Source organism: Cebus imitator, unplaced genomic scaffold (assembly GCF_001604975.1).
Source record: "Cebus imitator isolate Cc_AM_T3 unplaced genomic scaffold, Cebus_imitator-1.0 Scaffold66, whole genome shotgun sequence".
NCBI lineage: Eukaryota > Metazoa > Chordata > Mammalia > Primates > Cebidae > Cebus > Cebus imitator.
The window spans coordinates 6,266,410-6,288,732 of NW_016107381.1; the positions used below are offsets into that span (position 1 = coordinate 6,266,410).

General features: G+C 39.4%; 1 protein-coding gene and 1 non-coding gene across 2 annotated transcripts in view; both read right to left on the reverse strand.

Moving 5' to 3' along the window:
* The window catches only part of CFDP1 (craniofacial development protein 1), a 136,598-nt gene that overhangs the window by 64,834 nt on the left and 49,441 nt on the right, over nt 1-22,323 (reverse strand). The window lies entirely within an intron of this gene.
* Nucleotides 1,345-1,468, reverse strand: LOC119471619. Its single transcript, XR_005200679.1, has one exon. It is a non-coding gene; the product is annotated as a small nucleolar RNA SNORA40 (small nucleolar RNA).

Genomic DNA, 22,323 nt, shown 5'->3' on the forward strand with positions numbered 1-22,323 from the left:
AGAATGAGCTCTGGAAGCCCCAGCCAGGGACAATGCCCCTTCACAGAGATTCTGCACTAGCCTGAGTGAAGGCGTAAGGTTTGGAGCCTTCCCCTTCGGGGAGATGCGTTGTATAGCTATCACGCCTATATAGTGACTCCTGCGACTGGCCTTCAGGCTGGGAGAGGTGGAGAGCCATGCCTGATCTCCTTCGTTGCTATGGAATTTGCTGACGAAAAGAATATCTTCTGCCTGGTGCTGGGCATATCCTAAGAACTTAAAACTTTCCTGCATTACCCTGTGTGATCAACTGTCAACTTACTGGGGGAAGAATGCTTGAAATTTGGGGTCACTTCAGGTAGATAGCTTCTACTTCCTATATTTGTCTTACACAAGTATCTGGTTTTATCAAAGTAATTCTAATAAAATATTTTAAAGTAAAAAAAAAAAAAAAAAAGTCAATACATTTTTATTCAAGGAATTCCATGTTGTGATTTCTTCTACTGTCCATCAAGGTCACTTTAGATCCTCTAAAGGGCTGGAGTAAAAAGATATATCTTCAAGTTAGCCCTTTTTAATTAAACTGATTCTTATTTTAATCCAGTTGTCCTGTCAGCCCTTAATTCTTTGATTTTGGCTTCTGTTATCTCCTTTTAATATGGATATACTGATGAAGACTTCAAAATTCACCAAGAATCTTTGGGATCTAATTTCTTCAACCAATTTACTTTAGCATCCTTTTTACTGTAGGTGGTGGATCTGCCTGGTTCTCAATTTGACACCCTCTCTTAACACGAATGAGTTCAAATCATATTCATTCCTAAGCGATCACACTCAAGGATAGTACAGGTGTGGAAATATGCCAATACCTTTAACTCCAGACAACATGTTCTCAAGATAAAAGCCTTTAAAACAAACAGCCATCTTATATATCAAGTCAACATGAAATTGGAACGCAAAAGTAAAACTGATGAGGATTTCCTTCATATCCCCTCCTGTTTAACTATTCTACAGTCCTAGAATCAATCTTTCTAAATTGAGAGACAGGGTCTGTCTTTGTTACCCAGACCCTGTGGTGCCATCAGAGCTCAGTGCAGCCTCTAACTCCTGGCCTCAATCCTTTTGCCTCAGCCTTCCTTTCCTGAACAGCAAGTACAGGCACATGCCCCAATACACAGCTAATTTTTTAATTTTTGTGGAGATGAGGTGTTTGTTACTTTCTTGCCCAGGCTGGTCTTGAACTCCTGGCTTTAAGCAATACTCCTACCTCGGAGCGGGGATTGCAAGCTTGAGCCACTGCGCCTGGCTTGGAACCAACCTTTATGGCTATCAATACTCTCATCAGTTAACTGTCTTAAGTAACATAATATCCCTTCTTACATGTATCAAAACTCATACTGAACAATGAGTTCTGGGTTGCAAAAGAGGATTTATTTTTTGCACTTATCCATAAGTCTTTGCCCACAAGTTAAACAAAAACATAAGTGCAGTGGCAATTTCTTAAAATAAAACAACAATGAAGTCTATCACATTGACTTCTACTTTCATGAAAGATTTCTCTGTAGCACGCAATACTATTTGATAGCATTTTACCTACAGAACTTCTTTCAAAACTGAAGTCAGTCCTCTCAAACCCTGCTGTTGCTTTATCAACTAAATGTATACTATTCTAAATCCTTTGCTGTCATTTCAACAATGTTCACAGCATCTTCACCAGGAGTAGATTCCATCTTAAGAAACAACTTTCTTTGCTAATCCATAAGAAGAAACTCCTCATCTGTCAAAGTTTTATCATTAAATTGAAGTGATGCAGTCACATCTTCAGGCTCTCATATGGTTTGACTCAGTAACCTTATCTAAATCTCACCTTGAATTATAATAATCTCCACGTGTCAAAGGCGGGACAAGGTAGAGGTAAGTGAATCATGGGGCATTTTCCCCCATGCTGTTCTCGTGATAATGAGTGAGTCTCCTGAGATCTGATGGTTTTATAAGTGTCTGGCATTTCCCCTGCTTGCACTCATTCTCTCTTCTGCCACGCTATGAAGAAGTGCCTTCTGCCATGACTGTAAGTTTCCTGAGGCTTCCCCAGCTATGTGGAATTGCGAGTCAATTAAATCTCTTTGCTTTACGAATCACCCAGTCTTGGATATTTCTTCACAACAGTGTGAGAATGGACTAATACAGGCTCTACTTCTCATCGTATCTGCAGTTACTTCCTCTACTGAAAGCCTTGAGCCCTTCAAAGTTATCCATGAGGGTTGGAATAAACTTCTAGCAAACTCCTGTTCCTGTAGATATTTTGGCTTCCTCCCATGAATCACAAATGCTCTTAATGGCATTATAGGATAGTGAATTATCTCCAGAAGGTTTTCAATAAACGTTGTCCAGAATCATCAGAGAAATCACTATCTATGGCAACTGTAGCCTTATTAAATGTATTTCTTAAGTAATAAGACCATCACAGCTTGCCAGGAGTTAAACAAATAAATCACTTGAAAGTTGAAATTACTCCATGATCCATGGGCTGCAGAATGGATGTTAACAGTAAAGAAAACAACATTAATCTTCTTGTACACATCTATCAGAGCACATGGGTGACTGGGTACCTTGTCAATGAGCAGTGATATTTTGAAAGGAATCTTTCTGTCTGAGCAGTGTATCTCAAAAGTGGGGCTAAAATATTCAGGAAACGATGCTAGAAACAGATGTGCTGTCATCTATGTTTTGTTGTTCCATTTACAAAGCACAGTCAGAGAAGATCTATTATAATTCTTAAGGGCCCTAGGAGTTTTAGAATGGCAAATGAGCACTGGTCTCAACTTAAAGTCACCAGCTACATTAGCCCCTAACAAAAGAGTAAGCCTATCCCTCGAAGTTTTGAAGCCAAGCATTGACTTCTCCTTCCTAGCTAATTGAAGATTAGCTAGATGGTATCTCCTTCCAATAGAAAGCTGTTTATTTTTTATTTTATTGAGATGGAGTCTTGCTCTGTCACCCAGGCTGGAATGCAGTGACATGATCTCTGCTCACTGCAACCTCCACCTCCCAGGTTCAAGCAATTCGCCCGCCTCAGCTTCCTAAATAGCTGGGATTATAGGCACGTACTACCACGCCCAGCTAATTTTTCTATTTTTTGTAGAGACAAGGTTTCACCATGTTGGTCAGGCTGGTTTCGAAATCCTAACCTCAGGTGATCCACCCGCCTCGGCCTCCCAAAGTGCTGGGATTACAGGCGTGAGCCACCATGCCTGGTCAGAAAGCTGTTTAAAAACAAAACAAAACAAACAAACCAAAAAAAAAAAAAAAAGGCCAGGCGCAGTGGCTCATGCCTGTAATCCCAGCACTTTGGGAGGTCAAGGCAGGCAGATCAGGAAGTTGGGAGTATAAGACCAGCCCGACCAACATGGTGAAACCCTATTTCTACTAAAAATATAAAAATTATCCAGGCGTGGTGGCATACACTTGTAATCACAGCTAATCAGGAGGCTGAAGCAAGAGAATCACTTGAACCCAGGAGGCAGAGGTTGCAGTGAGCCGAGATCGTGCCACTGCACTCTAGTCTGGGCGACAGAGTGAGACTCCATCTCAAAAAAAAAGGCTGTTTCATTTACATTGAAAATCTGTTGTTTACTGTAGCCAGGCATGTGCCACCACACCCAGCTAATTTTTGTATTTTTTGTAGAGATGGGGGTATCACTGTATTGGCCAGGCTCGTCTCAAACTCCTGACCTCAAGAGATCCATCTGCCTCAGCCTCCACAAGTGCTGGGATTACAGGTGTGAGCCCCTGCGGCCGGTGAAACAGCTTCTTTCTAAGGAAAGAACCTATGCTAACTTCAAACTTTTCTTCTGCAGCTTCCTCTCCTCCCTCATAGAAGTGAAGATTTGAGGCCTTACTCTGCATTAGGCTTTAGCTTAAGGGAACGTCGTGTGGTTGGTTTTGATCTTCCGTTGGGACCATTCAAAGTGTCTTCAGATCAGCAATAAAGCTGTTTCACTTTCTTATCATTTGTGCATTCACTGGAGTAGCATTTTTAGCTTCCTTCAAGAACTTTTCTTTTGCATTCACAACTTGGCTGTTTGGCACAAGAGGCCTAGCTTTTAACCTGTCTTGGCTTTCAACATGCTTTTCTCACCAAGCTGAAATCATTTCTAGCTTTTGATTTAAAGTGAGAGATGTGACTCTTCCTTTTACTCGAACACTTAGAGGTCATTGTAGGGTTACTAACTAGACTAATTTCAATATTGTTTTGTCTCAGGGAACACAACATTTACCAATTAAGTTTATTATCCTATGTGGGTGTGGCTCATGGTGCTTGAAAACAATTATAATAGTAATACCAAGGATCACTGATTTGCAGATTGCCATAATAATATCGAGATATTATGAGAATTACCAAAACAGGACAGAGACATGAAGTGAATATGGCCTCCTGGAAAAATGGCACCGGTAGACATCCTCAACTCAGGGTTGCCACAAACCTTCGATTTGTAAGAAACATATTCTGTGAAGCACAGTAAAGCATAGTGCCATCAGATGATGTGTGCTAACATATGGAAACTCTCCATGTTATTATAGCAGCTTTTCTGAAATAATAATCTATTCAGATATTCAATATAACATCATTCTAAAGCTTTTTTTATAAACAAAGAATGAAGCACCAGGTTAACTAAAATAAACATTTTACATAAAATGAGATAACTTATTAAATCGTGATTCTTAAGTAGTTATCTTTTAAATATAAGTGCTTCTGCCAAGAGTGGAAGTCTCCAGGAAGAGCATTTGTGCAACTGAATTGCAAGCTGGATTATCTACTTTCCCCCACAAACACCATTTTTACCTGAAAAAATGGCAGATAAACTATGGTTATTCATACTTAGGTATTTGACAGACATTTTCTCCTTTCTCAAAACTGAACAATGTCTGGCTATGTAAGAACTGACAGTATCTGCTGGCAGTGATACATTCTGAGCTTTAGAATTTTGGAAAACTTGTTGTCTACCACCGTGAACTAGACAGCTTCCCTGTACTTAAGTAAGACTTTTCTGATGAGATTGGCAGTGATATTAATGAATGTCACTTGTTGCGAATGTCTAATGAAATTTAGTCAACATTAGAAGAGCTGTATAACCCAGTAACCAGTGTTTTTGAAATGATTAATGCATGCTGTTACAAATCAAGAATCCTGGTTAAAAAAAATCATTTGAAGTACAAGTGAGACCAAATGATTTTAACAGTACAAAAAGTTTACTGGTGGCCGGGCGCAGTGGCTCAAGCCTGTAATCCCAGCACTTTGGGAGGCCAAGGCGGGTGGATCACGAGGTCAAGAGATCGAGACCATCCTGGTCAACATGGTGAAACCCCGTCTCTACTAAAAATACAAAAAATTAGCTGGGCATGGTGGTGCGTGCCTGTAATCCCAGCTACTCAGGAGGCTGAGGCAGGAGAATTGCCTGAACCCAGGAGGCGGAGGTTGTGGTGAGCCGAGATCGCGCCATTGCACTCCAGCCTGGGTAACATGAGTGAAACTCCGTCTCAAAAAAAAAAAAAAAAAAAAAAGTTTACTGGTATGATTTAGATTCCACATTGCAACGAAACTTTACAAAGCTATCACTGTTCACATTTTGGTGTAGTATTACAAAAGGATAACCAAAATTATCAAAACAGCTATTAAAATACTCCTTCCTTTTCCAACTACATATCTGAAACTAAATTTTCTTCATATAATTCAGCCAAAACAACCAATTAAAATAGACTGAATGGAAAAGCATTTCATTTTCATTAATTATAATAAGGTTTTTGTTTCAGTCATGTGTAGGTCAGTGTATGTGGGTACACTGGAGTCATGATGAAAACATATTTCTTACTATGGGGTCATGTAAAAACATTTCGCAAACATGGCAACCTGGATAAACCCCTACACATATGCACAAAGAAGCACATATGGGAATGTCCACAGCAATATTTTTCCAATAGCAAAAAACTAGAAATAATACAGGAAAACACAAAAATTGCAGCATAGTCACAAAATTAACTACAATAAAGCAGTAGATACTACTGAACTACTACATCAATATAATGTCAAAATAACAAAGTAAAAAAAGTAAGTCACAGAAAAATACATGCTGTGAGATGACATTGAATTCAAGTTCAAAAACAAGCAAATTCAAATAACGACTGTCTAGGGGTACTTGCATAATGGTAAAAAAGAAAAAAAAACCATAAAGGAAAATTTAAGAGGCAAGCCACAGCGGCTCACACCTGTAATCCCAGCACTTTGGGAGGCCGATGTGGGCAGACCGCTTGAGTCAGGAGTTCAAGACCACCCTGGCCAACATGGTGAAATCTAACTATACTAAAAATATAAAACCCAGCTGGGCGTGCTGGCAAACACCTGTAATCCCAGCTACTCTAGAGCCAGAGGAAGGAGACTCTCTTGAACTCGGGATGAGGCAGAGGTTGCACTGAGCCAAGATTGCGCCACTACACTCCAGCCTGGGCAACAGAGCAAGACTCTGTCTCAAAAAAGAAGACAAAAATGATAAAAATTTAAGGTGGTGGTTACTTTCCTCTTCGGGGATGAAAGGAGATATAAAGAAGGACGGGTAATAAGTGCATGGGTGTTTGATTTATATTTTTTTGTATGTAGAAAATATCTTGTAATAAAAAATATCTTGTAATGAAATAATAAAGCTGTCACTAAAATTACTTTAACGGTAACAACAGAAGTTTTGCTGATCATCACACTTCGTGAGCTCCCTTGAGCCTAGATTTTGGGTTTCTTTTCTTTTTGAGACAGGGTCTCACTCTGTCACCCAGGCTAAAGTGTGGAGTGCAGTGGCACCTTTTAGCTCACTGCAGCCTCAAACTCCTGGGCCCAAATGATCCTCCTGTCTAAGCCTTCCCAACAGATGTATGCTCATTTGTAAATTTTTGACTCATTATGTTGGACAGGCTGTCTTCAACTTCTGACCTCAGGCAATCCTCCCATCCTGGACTCCCAAAAAGTGTTGGGATTACAGGCATGAGCCACTGCGCCTAGCCCAGATTTTGGTTTCTAATATTACTCTCCACTGAAAGGAACCAGGAACCTAGACGGGAGATGACTCCATGTCTTGGGGCAAGAAAACAATAAACACCCTTCTGGTATTTTCCAGCACTGCCAGAAAGCAAGAACACTTTTCAGGCTGCCAGAGTCAGTGCCAAAAGGACAAAGGAATCAGCTCCAAGACAATGCCATTAGCCAATCTATGACAATCTGAGCTTCATGAAGAAAATAACTATGCTTAACTGAAAGAAACTGAAACAAAACTAATTTTGTAAAAATAATTTAGCACCAGTGGGTCTAAAAGGGGTTTTTGTACATGGAAAAGAATACTAGCCCTCTTCATCTCATTAATCCCCAATGGGGCGCATAAATTAAAGACAAAAACAGAGCATACATAACAATAACCTTTCTGTGGCTGAATACAATTCCTTCCAGTAGAAATTGCTGAAAATCAAGATAACTGGAAATCTGCCACTAGTTTACCCCACACCACACAGAATAAGTCTTATAATAATTTTATTTATATTTTATCTGTTAAGATGTTTAAAGTGCTTAAAAGAACAAGCCACATTAATTTATATGTAATATTTAAGCAACATTAATTTTCGGTAGACAAATTTAACAACCGAGCATTAAGCAAACCATAAAAATGTTACAGGTAAGACGTTAAAAAGATTCACATAAGAATTCTTTTTTAGAAAGAAAGAGTAAGAAACAGCAGTTGATCTTCCACTTCATCTCTAGAAATATCACCCAATGTTAAGATACATTTTTGGCTATCTTTTCAAACATTCCACCCATTCACCAATTATCTTTTTCTTTCTTTTTTTTTTTTTTTTTTTGAGACGGAGTCTTACTCTGCCACCCAAGCTGGAGTAAAGTGGTGTGATCTCAGCTTACTACAACCTCCACCTCCTGGGTTCAAGTGATTCTCCTCTGGAGTAGCTGGGAATATAGGCGTTCACCAAAACACCCAGTTAATTTTTGTATTTTTTAGTAGAGACAGGGTTTCGCCATGTTGGCCAGGCTGGGGCGTGAGTCACTGCACCTAGTCAAGTCAAATATTGTTTAAACGTAAGGCCGGGCGCGGTGGTTCACACCTGTAATCCCAGTGCTTTGGGAGGCCGAGGTAGATGGATCACTTGAGGTCAGGAGTTCAAGACCATCCTGGACAACATGGTGAAACCCCACGTGTATTAAAAAAAACAAGAATTAGCTGAGCGTGGTGGTGCATGGCTGTAATCCCAGCTACTTGGGTGGCTGAGGCACAAGAATTGCTTGAATCTGAGGGGTGGAGGCTGTAGTAAGTCAAGATTGTGCCTCTGCACTCCAGCCTGGGCAACAGAGTGAGACTCTGTCTCAAAAAGAAAAACAAAACAAAAAAACAACTTAGGAAGGGATAACCAGGTAAAAAGCTCAAAGAATAAAAAATATGTTTTTTTTTTTTTTACAATAATATACAATAGAACTGTCAAAAGGCATTTGTACCCTCCATAAATATACTATAGAAAGCAACTCTGAACACATGAACACGTTCTTCCATTGTCTGGTTTCTTTTTGAATTTCTCAACGTCTGTTTCCTCTTTCGGACCCTGGTTTCCTTGGATTTATTTTCAGGATTTTTTTTTTAATTATTTTCCGCTCTCTTCCTTCTCCTATTCTGCAGTATGCAGCTATGGCATGAGCTGGAAGCGTGGCCTCAGGAAAACAAGCAAAAGAGTCTATCTTGACCAATAATTCCCATACCTACAGGAAGTCATTTCTACAAAATGAAGAAACTTGGAAAAACCCAAGAATTCAATGAAGTTATTCATTCTGAGATGCTTTTGCTGCACCTGAATGCTTGCTAGTTCCTAGACTGTCTGCTCTACACAAATTGGGTAATATGTCAGACAGGACAGTCCTGGGTCGGTACTGTCATCTCCTTTTCCATGTCCTAAGGCTTCACGGCCAGGCAAAAAATATCCTTCATACTAAATTTCAAGTTTCCATACAAACCAGTGGTCTTGCCTATGGCCTATGGTGTAGCATTCTACTTTGGGTAGACAGGTGGGGCCCAGCTGCAGCTCTAGGAGCACTGATATCAACACTGCGCAGAAAGGCAGGTAGAGTGAAGTTAAGACTTCAGCACATTCCTCCTTCGAGGAGTCAATCTCCTATCTTCCAGACAAGACATCCCTATGTTCTGGGTTTTCCTGGACAGTCTCAACTTTAAAATTTTACTTCTAAATGTATAAATACATTTGACTTAAAAAAAAATACTGTCAGAATAGGTGTGCTGATTTTTGGTTTGGAAAATATGCTCACCATAGCTCAAGAAACCATGTAACATAATAATGAAGCCAATCTTAACCTACAACAGAAGTTGTAAGTTGAAGTACCCTCCAGAACACCACTCTTTGCCCTTCATTCCTTCAGTTATTACAAAAGGAAGCCTAAGTTAAAGTTCAATTTCCTAAGAGGGAAAAGAATTGCTTTTCTTTGTTTTGTGGGCCAAAACGAAACTGCAGTTTGCTGTGGCCCCTCCTACTAATGACTGCAAATCTTCTGCCCCACAGTACTGTTCTATACAGGACACTAATTCTTTTTATAAACAATGATATTACATGGAACCAGAAGTGAGAGCAGGAGGCCTATGAATAGACCTCAATGGCTGCAGCAGAAGCTTCAGCTCAGGTTTTGTTATTATGGCAGTGGCAGATCTTATGGCAATGGAGGGTCTTGCAGCTTAAAAGCAAACCGTTGGCTCTGAAATCCAGACACTTGTCTTCTGACGACCCAGTGGCATGTGAACTGAGAATACTGAAAGAATCACCACCAGGAAACAGATGTAAGCATTTGGCCAACTTCATTCAGGCACAAGGAAGTGTTAAGTTAGTATAATGCTCTTTATTCTGGCACTGGAGTCAGGTTTGAAAAATCCAATAGGGTGAAAAAAAAAGCTTATTTTATTTTTCTATAGAAAAATGTAACAACCAAAGAATGACAAAGGAATCTTTAAAATAGTAAAAAGACTTAATATATGAAAGTCTGATCACCAAAAAAACTCAATTTGCTATCCCCTCTGGTGACACTCTTAAATGGATCATTAATACTTACTGCTCATCTAGTGCATAATCTATAAGGAATGAGAACAAATGCAGGAAGCATTTTATCTTTTTTTTAAAATAGAGACAGGCTTTCTCCATGTTGGTCAGGCTGGTCTCGAACGCCCAACCTCAGGTGATCCGCCCGCCTCGGCCTTCCAAAGTGCTGGGATTACAGGCGTGAGCCACTGCACCCAGCCCTTTTTTTTTTTTAAGATGGTGTCTCACTCTGTCACCCAGGCTGGAGTACAGTGGCACAATCTTGGCTCACTGCAACCTGTCTCCTGGGTTCAAGTGATTCTCCTGCCTCAGCCTCTTGAGTAGCTGGAATTACAGGTGCCTTCCACCACATCCAGATAATTTCTGTAATTTTATTACAGATAGGGTTTCACCATGTTGGTCAGACTGGTATCAAACTCCTGACCTCAAATGATCTACCCTACTCAGCTTCCCAAAGTGCTGAAATTACAGGTGTGAGCCACCATGTCCGGCCAGGAAGCATTTTATCTATGCAAAAAAATGTGTTTGGTCAAGAACTGTCTTCTGGCAACTGTCCAGAACTGCTCAGCACTCACATAGGAAATTGATATGAGTTTCCCAAAGATCCTCATTCATTCATTCAATAAATACTTACAAACAAACTATTATGAACCAAGTACTTAATTGAGAATAGCGGGCAAAACAGATTTGATTCATGCCCTCAGGAAGCGAACAGTCCAGTGGGGGAGAAAAGAGGTGAAATAGACACACACACACACACACACACACACACACACACACACACACACAGCTATGCAATTACAAATTGAGGTAAGCGCTACAGAAAAGAATTAGGGGCTATAACAGTTCAATGCCAGTGGGAACCTAATTTAGATCAGGGAGGTATCCTCTGAGGTTCTTCTCCCCTCTAGATCTATGTGCCTAAAGTGAAATTAAAAAAAAACCCACTATTACTTTAAGCACCTTTCTGTCACAAGGAAGATAAGGGCTTATTTAATAATTCACTTTTTATTTTTTTTAATTTTTTAATTTTTTTTGAGACGGAGTTTCACTCATGTTACCCAGGCTGGAGTGCAATGGCGCGATCTCGGCTCACCGCAACCTCCGCCTCCTGGGTTCAGGCAATTCTCCTGCCTCAGCCTCCTGAGTAGCTGGGATTACAGGCATGCACCACCATACCCAGCTCATTTTTTGTATTTTTAGTAGAGACGGGGTTTCACCATGTCCCCGTGACCAGGATGGTCTCGATCTCTTGACCTCGTGATCCACCCGCCTTGGCCTCCCAAAGTGCTGGGATTACAAGCTTGAGCCACCGCGCCCGGCCAATAATTCACTTTTTAAAAAGAAAAAAAAAAGGTAATTAACGTACCAAGCAAAATACTCAAAAGATATTTTAAAATAAGCCTCCATTCTACTCTCTGCTGTCTTTCAGATACCAAATTCCCCTTTCCCCGAGACAAACACTGTTGTTAGTTGCTTGAGCACCCTTCTAGGGACATATTAAACCTGCAGTTCTCAGTGTGTTTCAGGGACCCCGAGAGACAAGACTTTTTTTAAAGGAATTAAAAGGTTAAAACTATTCTCATGACAACACGAAAACATTATTTACCTTTTTCTCTTGTATTAGGTCACAAGTGGAGTTTTCCAGAGGCTACATAGTAGGTGACAGTATTGCTGCTCTGACAGCTAATGGAATGTGGGAAGAAGATACAGAGTAGGCTATCTTCAATTCAGACAGATATTTAAAAGATTTGTAAAAATATAAAACAATGCCACTCTTCTCACTACATTCTATTTTTGTTTTGGAAAATATACTTATTTTTCACAAAAATATGCTACTTATGTTAACATGTAATGAGCTTACCACTGTTTACTGAAAATAAGTTAATATTTTAAATTTCTCAGTTTTAATTTCTACTACAGTAAATATCAGTAGGTATTAAAAGCTCTCTGGAGTCCTCAATCATTGATATGGATGTGAAAAGTCCTAAGACCAAAGAGTTTGCAAACCACTAAACATTTACAAATGTATGCCAAGTGCTAAACACTGCTAAACACTAGCTAGTAACTGCATCATTTTGGTGGCTGTTCTGAGTGTATTTTAAATAGATGGGTGCTGAGAAGGAAACCAGGTTACTTATTTGTGGCTATAAACGTGTTGTCAATTATTTGGCTATCAACGTAACACAAATTTCACCATGGTGAATGGCTAGTTGCTTTTCCATAGCATCTTAAATATTTGGTATATTAATATGTGGAGTTAGTCTAAGCCCATAAAGAGCTTACAAATCAGAAAGTAATTATAACTTACATGTGATAACTAAAGTTGGATGGCAAGGTTAAATACATTTGTGTTGAGTCAAGACAGAAGCTATTATTAAATGGAATAACATAGTAATATAGCAGCTTTTCAGGATTAACCCTTCCTCAGACAGATAACAACTATAAACTATGGGCAATACATAGAAAATTCTTGCCTAGCTGACAGCACTGGAGAGCAACCAAAGCCAAGCGGAAATTAGAGTGGATTCAGCGTATGAGAGAAGGGAACTTGACTGTGTGAGATTAGTCAGTCTCTGTGGCACAGAGCGATTAAAACTTAAGCAGAAAGATGCTTCTCCATGGCTTAAGGAGACAGTACTAAGTCTGGCTGTCAGAACAGATGGAAAGTGAGGGAGGAAGCCCCAAGTCAATAAGATACACAGTCAGGCATAGTACTAGCTCCTCTGGAGGCTGGGGTGGGAGGATCACTTGAGGCCAAGGGTTCGAGGGTACCATACATAACTATATTCCAGCTTGGGCAATACAGTGAAACCCTGTTTCCAAAAAACAAACACAAAAAAACAAAGAAGATATACGACTCATAATTCATCACAGAAGATATACAAATGGCCAGTAAGCACATGAAAAGATACTCAACATCATTAGGCATAAAGGAAATGCAAATTAAATATAATGAAGTACTACTACCCATCTGCTAGATCAAAAAAGATCAACACTACCAGCTGTTGATGAGGAAGTAGACAAAAGGGAGCCCTCATGCACTGCTGGTAGGAATGTAACAATGGTGGGACCACTTTGGAAAACAATGAGCAATTCCTTAAAATTTCTTTGAACATAATTAACCATACCACCTAGCAATTTCACTCCTAGGTATCAACCCTAGAAAAATGAAAACATGTCCACATAAAGACTTGTACACACAATCTTCATAGCAGCATTACTTAAAAAGCCAAAAAGTAAAAACAACCCAATGTCCATCAACTGATGTATGGAATAAATATAATGTGGTATATCCATAGAATAGAATATTATTTAGTAATAAAAAGGAATGAATTACTGATATATACTACACTGGAAGACTTCTGTCTTCTGGCAACTCTCCAGAACTGCTCAGCACTGACAAATGGGAAACTGATGAGCTCCCCAAAGATCCTCATTCACTCATTTTTGGATTAACTTCAAAAACACATTATAGGGAGGCCAAGTACACTGACTCACGCCTATAATCCCAGCACTTTGGGAGGCAGAGACGGGTGGATCACTTGAGTTCAGGAGCTCGAGACCAGCCTGGCCAACATGGTGAAACCCTGTCTCTACTAAAAACACAAAAATTAGCCGGGTGTGGTGGTACATGCCTGTAATCCCAGCTACTAGGGAAGCTGAGGCACGAGAATCACTTGAACCCAGGACGTGGAGGTTGCAGTGAGCCGAGATTGCACCACTGAACTCTAACCTAGAGTGGAGTGGACAAAGTGAGAGAGATGCTGTCTCAAAAACAAACAAACAAAAAATCATTACAGGGAGATAGACATTGAAAGACTATATAGTGAAATTTCCAGACAAGGCAAAGCTACAGAGATAGAAAACAGATCAGTGGTTGTCTGGGGCTCAAGATGAGAGCAGGAATTGACTGCAAATGGACAGGAGGAAACTTTTTGGGTGATGGAAGTGTTCTAAAACGGAATTGTACATGATGAAAGTTACTACTTTAAAAAACTTACTTCATACCTATAATCTCAGCACTTTTGGAGGCCGAGGCAGCGGATCATGAGGTCAGGAGATTGAGACCATCCTGGTTAACACGGTAAAACCTCATCTCTACTAAAAATACAAAAAATTAGCCAGGCGTGATGGCACGTGCCTGTAGTCCCAGCTACTAGGGAGGCTGAGGCAGAAGAATCCCTTGAACCTGGGAGGCAGAGGTTGCAGTGAGCCGAGAACACACCACTGCATTCCAGCCTGGGCAAATGAGTGAGACTCCATCTCAAAAAACAAACACAAATTTACTATAAATTATTAAACTATATGTTTCCATTTGGATGAATGTTATGGTATAAATCCCCCCACTCCCCCATAAAAGCTGTTTAAAGACAGAAAAATTTAGGAAGAATATTAGGAAAATAGCTAATGCATGCTGGGTTTAATACCTAGGTGATGGGTTAACAGGTACAGCAAACCACTATGTCACACTAAATATGTGACAAACCTGCACATTCTGCACATGTACTCTAGAACTGGGGAAAAAAAAAAAAAAAAAAAAAAGCCGGGTGTGGTGGCTCACAGGTATAATCCCAGCACTTTGGGAGGTTGAGGCAGGTGGATCAGGAGGCGAGGAGATCAAGACCATCCTGGTCAACATGGTGAAACCCCACCTCTACTAAAATACAAAAAAATTGGCTAGGCATGATGGTGGGTGCCTGTAGTCCCAGCTACTCAGGAGGCTGAGGCAAGAGAATTGCTTGAACCCAGGGGGCAGATGTTACAGTGAGCCGAGATCACGACACTGCACTCCAGGCTAGCAACTGAGCAAGACTCCACCAAAAAAAAACAAAAAAACAACAAACAATTCTAGGGATAAGGGCAGGGTGGGAAAGGCAAAATGAGACCTGTAAGACTTGACGGTCAGCCGGGCACAGTGGCTCATGCTTGTAATCCCAGCATTGCACCGTGGCCTCCCAAAATGCTGGGATTACCGATGGGTGCCACCATGCTGGGCCAAATTTTTTCTATTAAAAAAAAATGCGAGGCTGGGTGCAGTAGCAGATGCCTGTAATCCCGGTACTTTGAGAGGCTAAGGAGAGTGGATCATCTGAGGTCGGGAGTTTGAGACCAGCCTGGTCAACATGGCGAAACCCCGTCTCTACTAAAAATATAAAAATTAGCTACCACGGTGGTATGTACTTGTAATGCCAGCTACTTAGGAAATGGAGGCACAAGAATCACTTGAACCCAGGAGGCGAAGACTGCAATGAGTCAGTATTGCACCACTGCATTCCAGCCTGGGTGACAGAGCGAGACTGTCTCAAAAATTTTAAAAAATAAAAAAATAAAAAAATTAAAGATCCCATTTGCAAAAATCAACTCACTCACAAAAGGACCTGCTTACTACAGAATTCAGGTTGGGATCTATCTTTCTTTGTTAGTTTATTCATTTATCAAATATGCCCTATATGAGCATATACTATGCCAAGTACAGAAAAAAGCCAATTCCAGAATTGTAAAAGATAATGAAACTATCGCATGTTCATGTGGAATTCACTATAGTGTTCCACAGGGTTTCTTAACTTGGGCACTACTGAGATTTTGAACAGGACAATTCTGTTTCGAGGAGCTGTCCTTTGTACCGCAGGATGTTTAGCAGCATCCCAAACTTTTTACCCCTTAAATGCCAGTAGCGTCCCCTGTCCTGCCCACATTATATAACTGGTAATGACTCTAGACACTGCCAAATGTACCCTAGAACGAATACAAGTTAAAACATTTTAAGTAATGTCAACATAATAATATACAACTTCATAATTAATTGTATATATCTCTCCTTCTAAAGGTGATTAAACACTGGCTAATGTCTTAAGTAAATAAAACTGTGGACATCAAAAAAAAAAATAGTGATGTCAAAGCAGATTAAGAAACTTGAACGGGGACGGAGTTAAAAAAAAAAAACAAACCTGAACAAAGTTCTTAAATATTCAAATATTTTTTTAAAATGAATCTCTAAGCCCTATGGTTAAGCTTCCTTTGTAGTTGGGAAATTCCTATTCTGCTAATTCAGGCTCTTTATTGAATACAGGTTTATATATCTCAATACATAAAAATATTACTATAGCCTTAAATGAAAGTTGCCAGGAAATTAAAAAATATATATATATTACTATAGCCTAACATTCATAGGAAGAATCTCTTGGTCTTTTCTGAGGCCCTCTCAAGTATTTTGTTATATATTGGAATAATCAGAGGAAAGAAAAGTAAGTGAATTTCAGTCTTAGTGTATTCTCCTCTAACTAAAAGGTTACATTTAGTAGGAAGGGGATGAAAATATTGATTAAATCTATACAGGTTTTTAAATCATTTTAAGTTTCATTTATTTAACTCTGCTCTGTTTCCCCTGATGATTTTTATAATATCCTTATTCTAATATGAACTAGTAAGTGAAGATCAACCTTGTTATTTAAAAAGGAAAAACCAGCCGGGCGCGGTGGCTCAAGCCTGTAATCCCAGCACTATGGGAGGCCGAGGCGGGTGGATCACGAGGTCAAGAGATTGAGACCATCCTGATCAACATGGTGAAACCCCGTCTCTACTAAAAATACAAAAAAAAATTAGCTGGGCATGGTGGCGCGTGCCTGTAATCCCAGCTACTCAGGAGGCTGAGGCAAGAGAATTGCCTGAACCCAGGAGGCGGAGGTTGCGGTGAGCCGAGATCGCGCCACTGCACTCCAGCCTGGGTAACATGAGTGAAACTCCGTCTCAAAAAAAAAATAAAAAAATAAATAAATAAAAAAGGAAAAACCTATTAATTTTTATTGAGCCCTTCTGTGCCAGGAACTGCAGTAAGACACCTTATCTCATTTCATTCTCAAAACAGCTCCATGAAGTAGGAATTATGATCCCTATTTTACAGCTAAAAGAATTAAGTAAAACTAGTATTTGTACCAGGCAAGACTGTCCAAGTCAAAAGCATACATGATACTCTACCTATTTCTAAAAAAAGTAGCCAGCAATATCCACAATATCCACAAGAGCATTCTCTTCCCTATACTGTAAAATACACGAAGTCCAAAGCAAAAGCTGTAAGAATGGTTTTAATCTCAAGAGTTTGACAAAGAACTAAGAATCCCCAAATAATCAAAAAGAAAATCTCATCACATCTAGTGGTAACAAAATTCAGATATATATGATTTTCATATCTGTTCACGAATAACGCAATACTGGGCAACAGAAACACTCGCAATTTCAAGACTCTGGGGCAAGGACTGCTGACCAGCCTCAATAAAATGTCAGCTTGCTGCCAAAGGATCCAGATCAGTGGAATTTTCCAGTTCTCTAAGGAGATAATGCGGAGTTGCCTGCAGATTGGTTCTGAAAGCTAACCAGAACTAAAAATTAAAAACAAAAAACAGATCAAGCTCTACGCATCAAATTTCTTCTTCCTGAGAGAATCAACAGAAAACCTAAGTGAGTTATTCTAGTTGTACCTTTATCCAGGGTTTAGTAGGGAGGCCAATCTACTTGCTCAACTGCTTGCAAAGTTCATTCAACTTTTCCTCCCAAGTTTTGTTTCATGGAAAAAAATACAACCATCCCCTTTTGGCAAGACAGAGTATTAACTTTTCTCTGGAATTGCTGTCATTCACAGAGGTAAAAGAAAATGCATATACACACACAAATACACACCCTTTGAATGTCTTAATTTGAATCCTAAATAACCCACAGTACATGTCAGAGAGGGAAATGAAAGCCTCAGAAAGGAATATTTTAGTTCCAAAATTCTAAAGGCAAACTCCTAACTGTAAAGGCAAATTATCAACGGTAAAAGAAAAAAATTCATAATCTTGTTGTTTTAAAGGAGTTTGCAGGTATAGAAGCAATCATAAAAGCAGATCATACATTTGATTCCTGGTGTAGGAACTGAAACTCTGGCCCAGAGATAAAAGGGTGACAATTTGCTTGACACACCTATGCTGAAGTAGCTGCCCCCATCTGTCTACTTTCCCTCCTTCCCCTAAAAGCTACTTAGGTCTCGGTTTATCCAGTTATACATGCTAATTGAAAAGAAGGCATAATTCCCAAGCCACGTTTTGGAAATAACATGGTGACCTATTTCAACACTTACAAACAGATGTTAAATTGCCCAAAGTATATTTAAATAATCTCATCTCATTCATTCTTGCTAATGCTCACAGATTCATTCTCTTATCGGACTTTCTTCCCACAAAATGGCCTTATATCAAATTTTATAAATATTAAAAAGGCTGTTTTGTACTAAAAAAGAAAATAACTAGAGGAGAGGGAAGCTTTCAAAAAGAACTTTCACATGGTGGGCAATATAAATGTCTCTAAGATAAGACACAGAACACACTGGGTTCTTTTTCTCTGTGACCCTTGCCGCCCCCGCATTCTACCTAAACTCCTGTGTAACTGATCATGAACAAAAGAGAAGCACAGTTTGAATTTCAGCTAAAGAGATACACTATATTCAAAGGGTTTGCTTCCCTAAAGACTGGTTTTTTGTTGTTGTTTTGTTTTTGGTACAAATGGGGTCTCCCTATGTTGCCTAGGCTGGTCTGAAACGCCTGGCTATGAGACTGTATTCTGCTCTAGATATGAATCCATTTTGTCCTTTATAAAGGAAGCCTTGACTTCCTCTACACAATTTACTCATCCTAGTCGTAATAAGCATTTCCATTCGAGAAAAAAATTCTGATTGGAATTGTATCATCTTTCTAGACATGAGGCAATCTTTGACTGGTTCTCAGGAAGAAAATGATAAATAACCTAAATGTCCCTATAGAGAGTTGGTTTTGAAAATAATAGAACTGGCCAGGTGCAATGGCTCATGCTTATAATCCCAGCACTTCGGGAGGCTGAGGCAGGTGGATCACCTGAGGTTAGAAGTTCTTCAAGATCAGCCCGGCCAACATGGCGAAATCCCATCTCTACTAAAAATACAAAAATTAGCTGGGCTTGGTGGCGAGCACCTGTAATCCCAGCTACTTGGGAGGCTGAGGCATGAGAAATGCTTGAACCTGAGAGGTGGAGGTTGCAACGAGCCGAGATCACACCAGGGCACTCCAGCCTGGGCAACAGAGTAAGACTCTGTCTCAAAAAACTAAAATAAAATAAATTATAGAAAATTCAAAGTAGAACACTATGCTAGCCATTAACAAGAATCAGATAAATCTATAAGCAATAAGATGAAATATATTTATATATATTTTTGTATTTTTAAGCAATAAAATATAAACTTCAGGAAAACAGGGTGAGATGCCTCCATTTATATAAATAAAAACACTTTTTATACGTGAACAAAAAAGTATCCCATATAGCTACACATCCATATACATCGATTACTAAATGCTTAGAGAAAGCTCTAGAACAGAGCTGTCAAATGGAAATAAAATGGGCGGGCATAGTGGCTCACACCTGTAGTCACACTGCGGGCGGCTGAGGCAGGAGAATCGCCTGATCTCTGAAGTTGGAGACCAGCCTGGGCAACATAGTGAGACCCCCATCTCTAAAACAACAACAACAACAACAAAAAAAAAACAGAAATAAAATGGGAGCCACATACATAATTTTAAAATGTATTGTAGTCCTATTAAATATAGAAAGAAGCCAGTGAAATTTTTAATACATTTAACCCAATATGTCAAAAATGTTACTTTTTCAACAATGTAACTGAAGTAAAATTGATGCTTATTTTTTTCTGACTAATTCTTCTAAATTTAGTGTGTATTTATACCTATAGCACATCTCAATTCAGACTAGCCACATTTCAAGTGCTCAACAGCCACATATAGCTAATGACTACTCTACTGACCGTGAAGACCTTACAAAAACCCCATCAAATTATTAACTTTCAAACAACCAAGAGTTTATTGTTAAGTACAGGAAAGGCTGAGGGAATACCATGTGCTTCCTTTCTGACAGGAAAACAAGGCTTCTAGGCAACACAGCAGGGTTTCTGCGCACTCTGACAGGGATGTGTATTGTAAAATGCATTGCTGTGGAAACAACATTTCTACAACTAGAGGACAAGTCAACCTGAAATAAAGGAAATAGCAGGAGTTGCAAAATGGGTCTCACAGAATGAGTAAGGAACTTCTCACATGTCTCTGCTTGAACTATGGCAAGATTAAGCTGAAAGAAAATGTCATTCCAATCATATAATGAACATTTACAGGCCGGGCGCGGTGGCTCACGCCTGTAATCCCAGCACTTTGGGAGGCCGAGGCGGGTGGATCACGAGGTCAAGAGATCGAAACCATCCTGGTCAACATGGTGAAACCCCGTCTCTACTAAAAATACAAAAAAAATTAGCTGGGCATGGTGGCGCGTGCTGGTAATCCCAGCGACTCAGGAGGCTGAGGCAGGAGAATTGCCTGAACCCAGGAGGCGGAGGTTGCGGCGAGCCGAGATCGCACCACTGCACTCCAGCCTGGGTAACAAGAGCGAAACTCCATCTCAAAAAATAAATAAATAAATAAATAAATAATGGACATTTACAGTCTGTTTCTGGGGTCAGTTACTTACTGAACACAAGCTATGAAACCAAAACCACCCTGCTTTTAAGATGAAAACTAATACACAAAACCAAAAGGATAACAATTAGTCTCCACAGATCAAAGTTTTAAAAAATGATGATCATTATAAAGGCTATTGATTTATTCCTTAATCAAATACTATAAACTATTTGCCACATGCCAGGTGGATACATACAAAAAACACAAGATCTGTGCCTTCAAGTTCACAGTGCAGTAATGGAGACTAAGGTGTAAACTGACAATTAGAGAGTAAGGGATAGTTAGTGCTACAAGAAAGGCTATTAAGCAAATGCAGTTGCAAAGGGGTAGTAGTTAGGGTTTTTAGATGCAAGACACAGACACTGACTGGCTGACAGAAAAGGAATTTATTTAAAAGATACTGGGGTAAAAACAAAGATACTAAGCTTTGCAAGTCTCCATAGAATATACAAGACGGATCAAGTCCTGGCCCATAAAATTAGTATCAACAAATTTGAAAGAGTTGACATCATAAAGAGTGTGTTTACCAACAACGTGATCAAACTAGAAAGCAACAACAGAAAGACACTGGAAACTTCTCCAAACACTTGGAAATGAAACAATACACTTCTAAATAACGCACGGTCAAAAAGCCTCAAGGGAAATAAAAACGTATAATGAATGGAATGAAATAATACATGTATCAAAAATTGTTGGACATAGCAAAAACAGTGTGTGAGGGAAATTTATAGTAATAAATACATACAGTGTAAAGAGGAAAAGTCTCAAATCAATAATCTAAGCTCCCACTTTAAGAACCTAGTAAAAAAAGAGCAATATATAGGCAAAGCAAGCAGAAGCAAGGAAATAATTATAGTAGAAATGAATGAAATTGAAAACAAAGACAATAGGGCAAGATCAATGAAACAAAAGAGCTGGTTCTTCAAACAGATCAACAAAATTGACAAATGTCTAGCAAGACTTACCAAAAAAAAAAAGAAAAAAGAGAAGAAGACAAAAATTACCAGTATCGGGGGCGGGAGAATGAAACAGGATATTATTACAGAGATCAAAAGGATAAGTGAATGTCATGAAGAATTCTACCCAAATAAATTTGACAACAAAGACCAATTCCTCAAAAAAGATAAACCATAAGACACTCAATATGAAAGAGCCCTGTAAGTATTAAGGAAACAATCTGTTATTTAAAAACTACCAAAAAGGAAATCTCTAGATTAGTGATTACCAGAGGTTAAGGAGGTCAAAGGAGTGAGGGCAGAAGGAAAGTGTATGTAGCTATAGAGAACATGAGCAATCTTAGCAGATATGAAAATGTTCTGTATCTTGACTATATCCGTCAATGTCAGTATCCCAGCTATAATATTATAAGATAGCATCATAGTGGGAAACTGGGTCAAAGGTACAAGAATCTCTGCATTATTTTACATGACTACACATAAGTATAGAACCTCTAAAAATAAAAGGTTTAATTTTTTTTTAAGGGTAAAGGGATCGCTGGGTGGAAGGGCTCATGCCTGTAATCCCAGCACTTTGGGAGGCCGAGATGGGCAGATCACTTGAGACCAGGAGTTTGAGCCCAGGCTGGACAACATGGTGAAACCCCGTCTCTACTAAAAATACAAAAAAAAATTAGCTGGGCATGGTGGCGCGTGCCTGTAATCCCAGCTACTCAGGAGGCTGA